Genomic DNA, 10354 nt, shown 5'->3' with positions numbered 1-10354 from the left:
TCTTTCCTCCGAGAACAAGCGGAGCAGCCCCTGAAAACGCTTTGGTCCTCTGCAGGTTTGAGCAGAGCTAGCAGCTCTTTCGCCTTTGGATTTCTAGGGCTATGCCTATATGAAATTCTTTATTTCATCGATCATTTCGATTTTCATGCGAGAACTCTTCAGTCTTGCAGTTTGCAGGATTCTAAACCAAGAAGGGGTGGAGATTGGAGAATGCGGTTCTGGCGTGTGGTCTGAGGGAGGGGTTAGACGGGTAAGGGCGCGCGGGATGCGCAAATCGCTGAGACTGCACAGAGGACAATCTGAGGACTCGCTTTCAAGACTCCATCTCAGGAAACCATTTCTCTCGTCCTGACTGCATCTTCTCACCTTCCGAAGCCGGGATTGAGTTCGGAACTCCCCCTGTCGCCCCGCACATTGCAGGGGCTCCCCGGGCTCGATTCTATAGGTCCGGACAGCCGGTCACCTTGGCTCCCTAGAGTGATTCCTCCCACCTCCTGTTCCTCCTCTCCAGTCTCCCCCTCCTCCCTCCGTCTCCTGCTCTAATTCTGCGCTTTGATTCTGTTTTTCAGGGGGAGCGCTCTGGGGTCTCCGCACAAAACCTGCTTTTGAGCCCTTTGGCTTTCTTCAAGCGAGCGCAGTCCGTCCATCCCCCCTGGCCCACCCAGCCGCAAGGGATGCTGTGAAAAGAGCCGCTGCTTGCCGCCTCCGGCCTGCCGTCCAGAGGGCTCCGCCCGTAGAGGTCAACTCCCCTCATTCTTCTTCTTTCCATCTTGCCCTCCCTCCGCCGAGCCCAGACTCGGATCTCCTCCTGACTCCCGCCGCAGTCAGAGAGAGCGCATCTGCTGCGCTGCCCTTAAATCTACGCCCAGAGCGGGCTCAGACCGATCTCTGCTCTCCAGAGCCGGAGGAAGCCCGAGCAAGCAGCCTTTTCTCTTCGCAGTAAAATCATAGCCAGACCAGATGGGCCCCAGCTCTCCCGGGACTCGGCAGGTGCTGTTGAGTTAATTTTTCCGCAATACAAAGAAGGAGGACCCAGCCGGCCTGGGATTCTGATCTTTTCCCAAAATTTCCCAACCAAAATCGAGCTATCAAAGGCGTATATGTGTGTTTGTCGGACATACAAACATGCATGATTATATCCGCTTTTTCTGCTAGATCTCTGGCAACGGGGGATGAGTGACAAAGGTTTCTGCAGCAGAACACTCATGGTGTGGTCCTTAAAGACTTGCCTTTCCTTACAAATGTCTTAGGACGGCATTCAGGGCGAACCAACTCAGTTAATTGCCTTCAGTAAAATAACACGATTACGAAATTAGATCTGTACCAGAGGGGTAATTAACTTCGATCCATGTCATCATTTGAAAACTAGATTTATAGACATATGTATGGGTTTTAGGTGCGCTGTAAATGGCATGCAGATGTATGCATAAGAATCGCAGACTCATGCACCCTCTACTCTTCAACCTTGCAGACTAATTAATGGCAACTCTGACAGATGTAGCGGGAGGAAAGCTGAGGAGGGAGTACTGCTCAGAGTTACAACTCTAGGAGTAGGGACTCCAAGCCTAGAGCTCCAAGAGAGGGTGAAGGGCAGGGAGAAATTATAGTAATAGTTGCAATGAGTCACTTGCTTCTAGATCAAGATCAGAGACTCTGCTCTCCGTGTTCACAGCGGACCTTGATTTAATGTCATACAATTAAGGCACGCGGTGAATGCCAAGAGCGGAGCCTACGGCTGCACTTGAAGGACATCCGAGAGAAGTTAGGAAGGGTGGGGAGAAACAATTCTAGAATGAACCCATCCTGTGCGACACAAGGACCCCTCGCATTGATTCAAAATCTTTAGAATGCAAGACAGTCAAATGTTTTTCAGCGAGAATCTGGGAAATCCGCATGCATATTCCCAAGGGGAATATTAGAGGTTTCATTGACAGCTGTCAGGAGAGCTGTAGTTCCCATTGGTGCAAACGGTCTAAGAGTTGGCACTCAGAGAGTGCTGGCCTTTTCCAAATAAAATAGATTGAGATTGTTCACAATTCTGGGTCGAACTGGGAAAACAAAACGAATGAGAAGGGTGTAGCATTAAAGAAACCCCAGACCACACTGCATAAGAAACCTCAAATGACTCAATTATCAGTGAAAATAGGGCCCCCGCCCCAAGCTTTTCACTAGTCTCCCATTCTCTACCCAGTCTCATGGTAGCCTTGACTGGATTTAAAGGGCCAAGGCAAAGTGACAATACCCAAATCAGTCAATATTGTCCAATAAGAGGGAAAGGCCAAGTCAGGAACTCTAAGACTTGGTAAATTAATTTATTTGGAAGACCATGAGGTACTTAGTTAAGGTAGGCTCCATAACCTGAAAGCCTAAGAAAACCACCGCTGAGAAAGAGCCTTGACGGAAGTCTTTGTTCTGTGGTGGCCTATCTGGCCTGGGAACAAAGGAGAGGCTGGAGAAGGATAACCCAAAGTGGCCGCACCCTCCTCGCCTTGCTGGCTGACAGGATCATCTTCCTCTTCCTCTTTCTTTTCCTCCTCCGTTACCCCCCTCCCCCTCCTCTTGTGGTAATTCTGCAAATAAGGCAATAGAATTATAGAATCGCTTCTTCTCTACCCAGCCCCAAACCCCAGGATATTAGGTAACTTACAAATAAAAACCTTGAAATACGGAAAGATAGGCTAAGCAGTATTTTGCTGAAACCATCCACTCTGACAATCAGCTGATTTGGCCGGAAACCCGAGTAGTTAACAAAATGTGCTAGAGAGAGATTAAATAGATTTTTTTTTCCTCTTAAATCACTATCTTGAAAAGAGAAACACACGGTTTTCAGTTGAGGATCTTATCTCAGATATGGTCACCAAAGATACCTCTCAAAGGACCCTAGAGTGTGCCTCAAAATATATTTAAAAGGCTCTGACTGAGGTTGATTTAGTGACCAGAGCAGGCAGGAGTAGAGCAGCCTGCAACCACTCTCTCTCATGGCTCTCAGCAAGGCTTTCTGTGGGACTGCTTTCCTTACTGAGTTCTGAGGCCTAGACCCACAGAGTGGCAGGGTGATGGTGCCCAGGAGCTGGCAGTGAGCAGCACTCCTCACAGGAGGTACTGCAGGCCTAGGAGGCCTGAATCCCACAGTGCAGAGAAAACCATACTGCAGAGCACAGCTCACTACGGAGGCAGAGTAGCTTACCAAATCCCATATAATATGAAGATTTGTCTTAGGAATCCTGGGTCAAATGTATCTGAATTAATGCATTCAACATATATTTAAAATTATCAGCATTCTAATTTAAATATTGAGAGTATTGTATGTAAATAGTAAAATATTAAGTTCTATATTGAGTCATATTTGCAATGGAAAGAGTAATAGACAATAGATTGGTCTGTATTCAGCCGAGGGCCCAGGAAAGAAAATGCTCCATGCTTGAATTTCTTTGTAGATTCCCATCATAAATACTGTCAAACATCAGTCATAGATAAACTAAACAAAGCTGTAAAGAGAGACAGTGGCAGTGAATTTTACTTGGGCATAGAAATGGTCCATAAATGAACAATGGCCTAAAAAATATGTTTTTATACCATTTATTCTCTTCCACCTGAATGGTCCAAATGTAGCCAATGATTCAGGAAAAAATGAGGTCAGAAATTATATTCTTGGGGGTCTAGTTCCTATTCACTCCATCCTAAAACGGTGGCTTTTAGTTTTGTTTTCTGATTTTAAAACTCTGTAAATTAGGATCTTTATATCCACAAATTTTAGGTTTGCATGTGATTTTACACAATATGGGGGGTGGGTGATGGCGATATCACACTTTGTTGGGACAAGAGCCACCTCAAACACAAAGAACCCCCCCCCATCCTCTTGTGTCACTGAAAAAAAAAAAAAAACAGCTCACCAGAAATGGGAATGGGTTTGAAGTGCTGAAGGTTGTCACGGATGCTCCTCCTTCCAGCAATGACCTAGTTATTCTGGTGGTCTCTCCTCACAATCCCCTGAGCTCCTCACAAAGCAAAAAGGGTCTAACAGTCCTGCTTACATCAGTGTAATTCATATTACATAATAAAAACACAGTAATACTCCCCAACCGAATCCTACTTGTTTACAGCAGTCCTATACTCTCGCTTCAGAAAGCTTAATTGGTCAAAAAATATATTTTCTAAATAAAAATGAAACTTGTAATATGAAAGAATTTAAAAAGTAAGGGAGCAAGTACAGGGCTTAGTCATCTGGTTGCTATGATTAAATCCAGTGTGGTTATTGATCCATGGTGTTTATGTACTTTTAAAATTAATTATTTTCATTTTTTATAAGTAATCACCCAACTTAATGTCTATTACAAAATTTCCCTGCTATGAAATTCTGTGCTCAGCAGTTTTCCAGCAAAACAGCCCAGGTGGACAATTAGAGAGCTTTGGTGCAGAGGACCATGGGAGTCCTTGAGCAATCACAACTTTCATCTAGTGGTCTGAAATTAGAGCTTCTCGGGATAATTTAGGAACAGCTTGACCAGTTGAGACTCTCAGGGACAACCCTCCTAGGGAATAGTGTGTTTCTTCAGGGAGTAAGATGCTAGCGCAGGAAACCGAGGCATCTGGTGTCAACAACGCCAGAGCGCCCTCTGCTGCTCCCAACAAATAGAACACTGGTTTCCGAAGCCAGATGGTTAAGAGTTTCAATAAGCCCAGGAAGCAGTAAGCTCTTAGGATGATTTAATCTGTGGAATTTAAAAGCTTCCATCTTATTCTTCGTCCGAAAAGGCTACCCGATTTTCATCGGGACCACTCCTGGGATGGTTACATTCTGAGGCGAGAGGTCATTGTTTAAAGCAGATTGTCGATTCTATTGGTTGTATTTCTGTGTCTTTTTTTTTTTTTTTAATTTTATAAAAAAAGAATATGGAATTGTAAATCTGAGGGCAAAGTCTTTCTACTAGGCAACTGAAAAAGAAATAATTGTCTTGAGTTTTGCACATAACTGAAGTCTTATGATAGGAAATATCTGAATTAAAATAAAGATACCAAGCTCAAGGTGTTTACTTATTTTTGAAGGGCACTGAACCAAAAGTAATGCCTTACATAAAGAATGATTGTGCTGATTTTGTATTACTATTAATGCCAATTTTCAAAGATAGGCTTTGAATAAGAAAATGATTTATGTTTGAGGAAGAAGCTGAAATTTTTGAGTCATATTAATTTATCCAAAATTTCACCTCTGAAATCTTCCTAGTAAGTACTCAAATGGCAAAGCTACCAGGAAGTAATCGGTTATAAACAGAACCATCAGGGATGCAGAGACGGAAGCAGTGTGTGCAGACCTCTAAGTGTTATTTATGGAGTTTATGTATGGAAAAATCTATTTGAAATAAAAAATAGGCATGTTGAAAAGTTAAAACATTTTTAATTTTATGTTTTATTAGGCTTATATGGAATAAAATAATGTATAACTGTATTACTTCAGCACCATGAATTTAGAAGTTCCAGCATATTGTGAAGCAGACACATCTTTGCTATGAAAACTGACTCACTACATCAGTGCTGGTATAATAAAATGCTTCTAATGATGTAGTTGTTAAATTTTCTAAAATAAAGATCAGTTTATTTTGTGATGGCACAATGAAAGAGATGTTTAATTTTTACCAGATTTTAAAATAAAGCTCTTAAAAATATTAAGCTAAAATTAAAAAAAATATGATTTTACAATTTGTTTTGTGTGTGGGGGGGCTAACTCTTGATTACATGTTAAATCAACTTAAATATTTAACAAAGCTTGTCAAGTTCCATATAAGATCAGTATGTTTGTCTTCTGAACCCTGGTTTTGCACAGCAAGCATTAGCAATTCATAAGAAATTAAATGAAGAAAAGAAAACTGTTATGATTCCTAATAATAACTGTTGGTATGTTATTTTTCTAAGCATTCCTTTGGAAATGTGAAATGTTTATCTTACATAATTTAAATTTCTTCTGAAATAAATTCATATCTATCTCAGGAAATAAAAAACTAGCATAATTTTTAATAGTTATTACAAATTTGAAGACAGGTTCTAATAAATAAAATGTGTAATACAAATAAAAACTTTTTTTTCTCATTTAAAAAACACCCACTCACCGAAAGGTGGGCAGTGAGCAGGATGTGAAGAGAATAGGTAAATGATAATAATAATAATAATTAAATAAAGAATCACTCTACTAGAAAAAAGAGAGAAAGAAAAAGACAGGAGAGAGGGAGAGACAGAGAGAGACAGAGAGAGAGAAAGAAAGGAAAGAAAGATTTTAAAATTGTTTCTTCGATGTGTGATAGATTTTCCTCAAGCCGATAACAAGCACCAGTATTCACCTTTCAACTGTGTATAGATGGGATTTTAAACATGTCCTTTATATTTGTGTATCTGAATTGTGCCTAAAAGATGCCTACTTCCCTTTACAGATTTAGAACCCATGGAAACATGCACTTCCACAGAAATAAAATTCTTTCGAATAGCATATTTATGGAAAGCACAAATACAACACAAAGAACAAACTACTAATACTCTTAATTAATGATTAATCACAATAGTTATGCGATTTCATAGTTAAAAGTAACAGGAATTAATACTTGTGAAACACACACATCCCTACTCATGGGCTTTCGATAAGAAAGTCAAGTAAGCCAATTTACTTAGTACCCTCTGTATCTTTTACCCAGTATCCAAACTCTCCTGTTGCTGTAATTTCTACTCACTGCTTTTAAGTAAACAATTCTAATGCAATAATATGGCCAGGTAGGAATTAAAAATACAGTGTTTTAAGAACGAATTAAATAGGATGTAAAGTTGAAATTTATTAATGCAAAATACCAGGTCTGTGACTGCAAACCGCAGAGAAGATATTCATATTTAAGAATAATGTTAAGAGTTAAAAGGCCTTCATATTGAAAGCAGGTGGTATTATAAAGGCCAAACAGTGAGAATCACGCAGGAAGAACTGACACCTGACTTCAGTTATGCTTTACTCTGCCTGAAGAAGGAACCATAGGGATGCAGGAAAACCTCAGGATGGCCAGGCTGCACACAAAGGGTGCTCATTTATTGGACATTCAGCAGTTTTAGTCTGCTTTAAAGGAAGTTGGAGAATACATTTGTGAACCCACTTAAGAAATTATTTATTGATTATTCAATTTCAGTTCTATGAATTTGAAAGGCAAATTTATCTTGTCTTTATTTCCTTTTTATTAGTCAACCAGAATTTAATTCTTAAAAGGTTACTTTAAATGTAACTCTATACATAGCACACATTTTATAATTGGTTGAATGATAACACATTTTCTTCCTGCCAATTTCTTTACACTTAAAATCAGAGATATGTTAAAATTAAACCTAGGTAAATTGTTCCTTACAACTTTCAGTATTCCTAGTGACAATATATTTAGAAAGACAGGGAAATTCATTTAGATAAAATCTCAATGCCTTCTTCCTGCAAACTCAGGCTGCTGCTGCTTTAGAGTGAAGAATGATAAAGTGGTGTGCATAGAGACTCTAACTCAAGGTCAAGGGAAGGGAAGGGCCTAATGCTCCCATGAAAGCGATCTTGTATAAAAGCTCTGTGGCCTTCATCTGCCAGGCCTGGAAAACCTTCATCTGTCTTGAATCTCACTCTGCTCTCTGACACAAGTTACAGTTATCCTGGCAGTATCAGGTAGAGACGAGCTGCCAGGCCTCCAAGAATAGTCTTCAGTATATGACTCTTACAAATTAATGTATTTAAACGATAGCGATTCCCATTATACAAAAGAGGAATTTATTTATTCACGGACACCTAGGGCCTTTCGCAAATGATAAGCAGTGTTCAACCACTAAGTTATATCACTCAGATGTAGAGGGTGGGAAGGTGGGAGTGGGTGGGTGGGTGGAGGAAGAGCCTCTTGATGCAGGGGGAAGAAAGATGTGATAGGGTGTTTCCCTGGAGGGAGGGAAACTGGGAAAGGGGATAACATTTGAAATGCAAATAAAGGAAATATCCAATAAAAAAAAAAACCCTTACTTTTGCAGAGATTTCAATTCAGAAAAAAACAAGTATTTATAAATGTCTTCTATACTTTGGGAAGTTGTTCACGGAAGATAAGGAAAGGAAGGAACGAAAGATGTGGTGCATATTTACAGAACTAGCTGTGCTTTAGACGCGGCTTGAATCCACCCTTTCTACAATTATCTGATCAGAAAACCTATATAATGAAATCAAATGGGACAAGAGGACTATTAATAAAGAATATCTAATAAAATGGCAGGTTATTCATTCCAATCTACTTGTTGTTGCAATAACTTTATACATTAATTAACCATTTTCTAAAACCACAGCTTTCTTTTCTCACATGAATAAAATTATTCTACACTAGCCTACTTCTGCATACTGTTATCTCATTTGTTTACCATGCTTAGTGTGGTAAGTGATGCACAAAAGTCAACGATGTTGAACACACCTATCAGTCCTGGTGCAAAGAGCAAGTGTGAACCACGGAACTTGAACATATTTTCATTCTAATGCCTCAATCTGGTCATAGCTGACAATTACACAAGATTTCTGAAAATAAAACACAGATCTGTTAATTTCTTCATTGGGTGTTTGCTTTCTTGTGACAGGTCCCTCTTCAGGTGTGGGAACTTCCATAATAAATAGAACAGACATGATTTCTATTGTGGCGGAGATGACTTTCTTAGCATTATATCATCCACTCTCCTGAACAAGATAATGTTTCTGATTTAAACCCTTTTCTTTTAAGTGTCCAATATAAGCATTTGGAAGGAATATTTTCATGGTAAGAACAATTATGCTTTGTGAAATTAACAAAACCAGTGCACAGACCTTGCCTTTTGATTCCCCTTCCTTCCTTGCGTTCTTAGTAACACTGAATACTTTTGCTATTCCTTTCAACACTGAAGAACAGCTGAGGAGTATAGATCACAGTGTGCTCTAATGTTGACTGTGAAGTCCTGACTTCTGACTCAGATGTGCTTCACCAGTCATACCTTCTTCGATGCACACATTTGCTGCCTTCTTAGTAATGTTCCGAATCAAGTGTCAATTCAAACTCAGTTTTTGGTCTCATTTCAGCTCACTTTATTTTTATTTATTTATTTTTTTGGTGTGTATTTGTGGTATAAGTATGTGTATACAGGTATGCATACTTGTGTATACCCAGAGGTCCAGGTCAGGTTTATCATCTTCCATCTCATATTTAAGACAAGATCTCTTACTGAACTCTAACTCACTAATTGGAGAGAGCACAGGGATTTTCCTGTCTCTGCCTCCAAATGCTGAGATTATAGATGCATCCAGCCATATCCAACGTTTTTCATGTGTGTTGGAAAGCTCACCTCAGGTCCTTATATTTGCAAAGTAAGCACTTTACCCGGGCTTCCATCTGTATTTTATTTTAATGAGCCAAGTCATAAGTTGTCAAAATTACATATATTTTAAAATCTATTTTCATTTTATAATAATGATGATAACAATAACAATAACTGTATAGATACCAAAAAGTAGATGACAATACCTTAGCTATATGTATCATTTTAGGCTCAAGTACATCTCCTGTCCTGGTCCAGTAGAGTACTAACAGATCTTTACTTTCATAAAATTTACCTTCTATTTTTGACAGGACTTTAACAACATCATTTAGTTTTATTGTATTAACTAGCAATATATTTCTCATTTTTTAATTTAGTTACTAAATTGTCTATAACTACATCAAAATTTAATGACTTCATTATTTCAGTGTTCAAGATAAACACCAACGAATCTCTCAAAAGACTATTCCAAAATGATCTCCAATATGTCATTTTCAACCTGTTTAAACCATATCTTTAACTGTGAAGGTTTCAGAATCTAAAGAAAACATGATCATTTTTCTAACATTTTTTTCTTAAATGTTGACCATCATCTTAGCCAAGTCTTTGAAAATGGTCAGAGCTTTCTTCCAGATTTTTCCAAGGCAATAACATGCGCCGTGTATATCAATGAGATAAAACATCTTTCTCAAAAGTTCTCATTATTTAATCCATCAAATACCATGAAGATAGGAACCTCTTCAGTTCTGGGACTCTAGTGATATAATATAGTAAACTTTGCAAATAATATATTGATGCTGGTATCTGGGGTTCTGTGTTTTAAACACTTGAATAATTTTTAATACTTTTCTTTCTGTTGGATTTTGGTTTTGTGGAAACTGATTACTGACTCTCCAAAATGTACAATAAAAGTTATAGCCAGGTTAAAATGTGGGTTATAAGATCCACTCTTGACGATTCGTTTCAGCTGTTCTGAGACCTGCTAAATAGGCATGAGAAGTAGTTCTGAAGCTATTTCTCTATAGGTTTAGGTCAG

The 10354-nt window shown here is 39.0% G+C and overlaps 1 non-coding gene across 1 annotated transcript; it reads right to left on the bottom strand.

The window, feature by feature from the left end:
* Positions 1-9480: 9480 nt before the first annotated feature.
* On the bottom strand, positions 9481-9611 carry LOC115030801 (U6atac minor spliceosomal RNA). Its single transcript, XR_003836374.2, has one exon. It is a non-coding gene; the product is annotated as a U6atac minor spliceosomal RNA (small nuclear RNA).
* Between the last annotated feature and the right edge of the window lie 743 nt (positions 9612-10354).

Source organism: Mus caroli, unplaced genomic scaffold (genome assembly GCF_978045245.1).
Source record: "Mus caroli unplaced genomic scaffold, Mus_caroli_1 scaffold_3, whole genome shotgun sequence".
In the NCBI taxonomy this organism is placed as follows: Eukaryota; Metazoa; Chordata; class Mammalia; order Rodentia; family Muridae; genus Mus; species Mus caroli.
The sequence above is the reverse complement of the archived record's forward strand: the minus strand, read 5'-3'. Positions and strand labels throughout refer to the sequence as shown.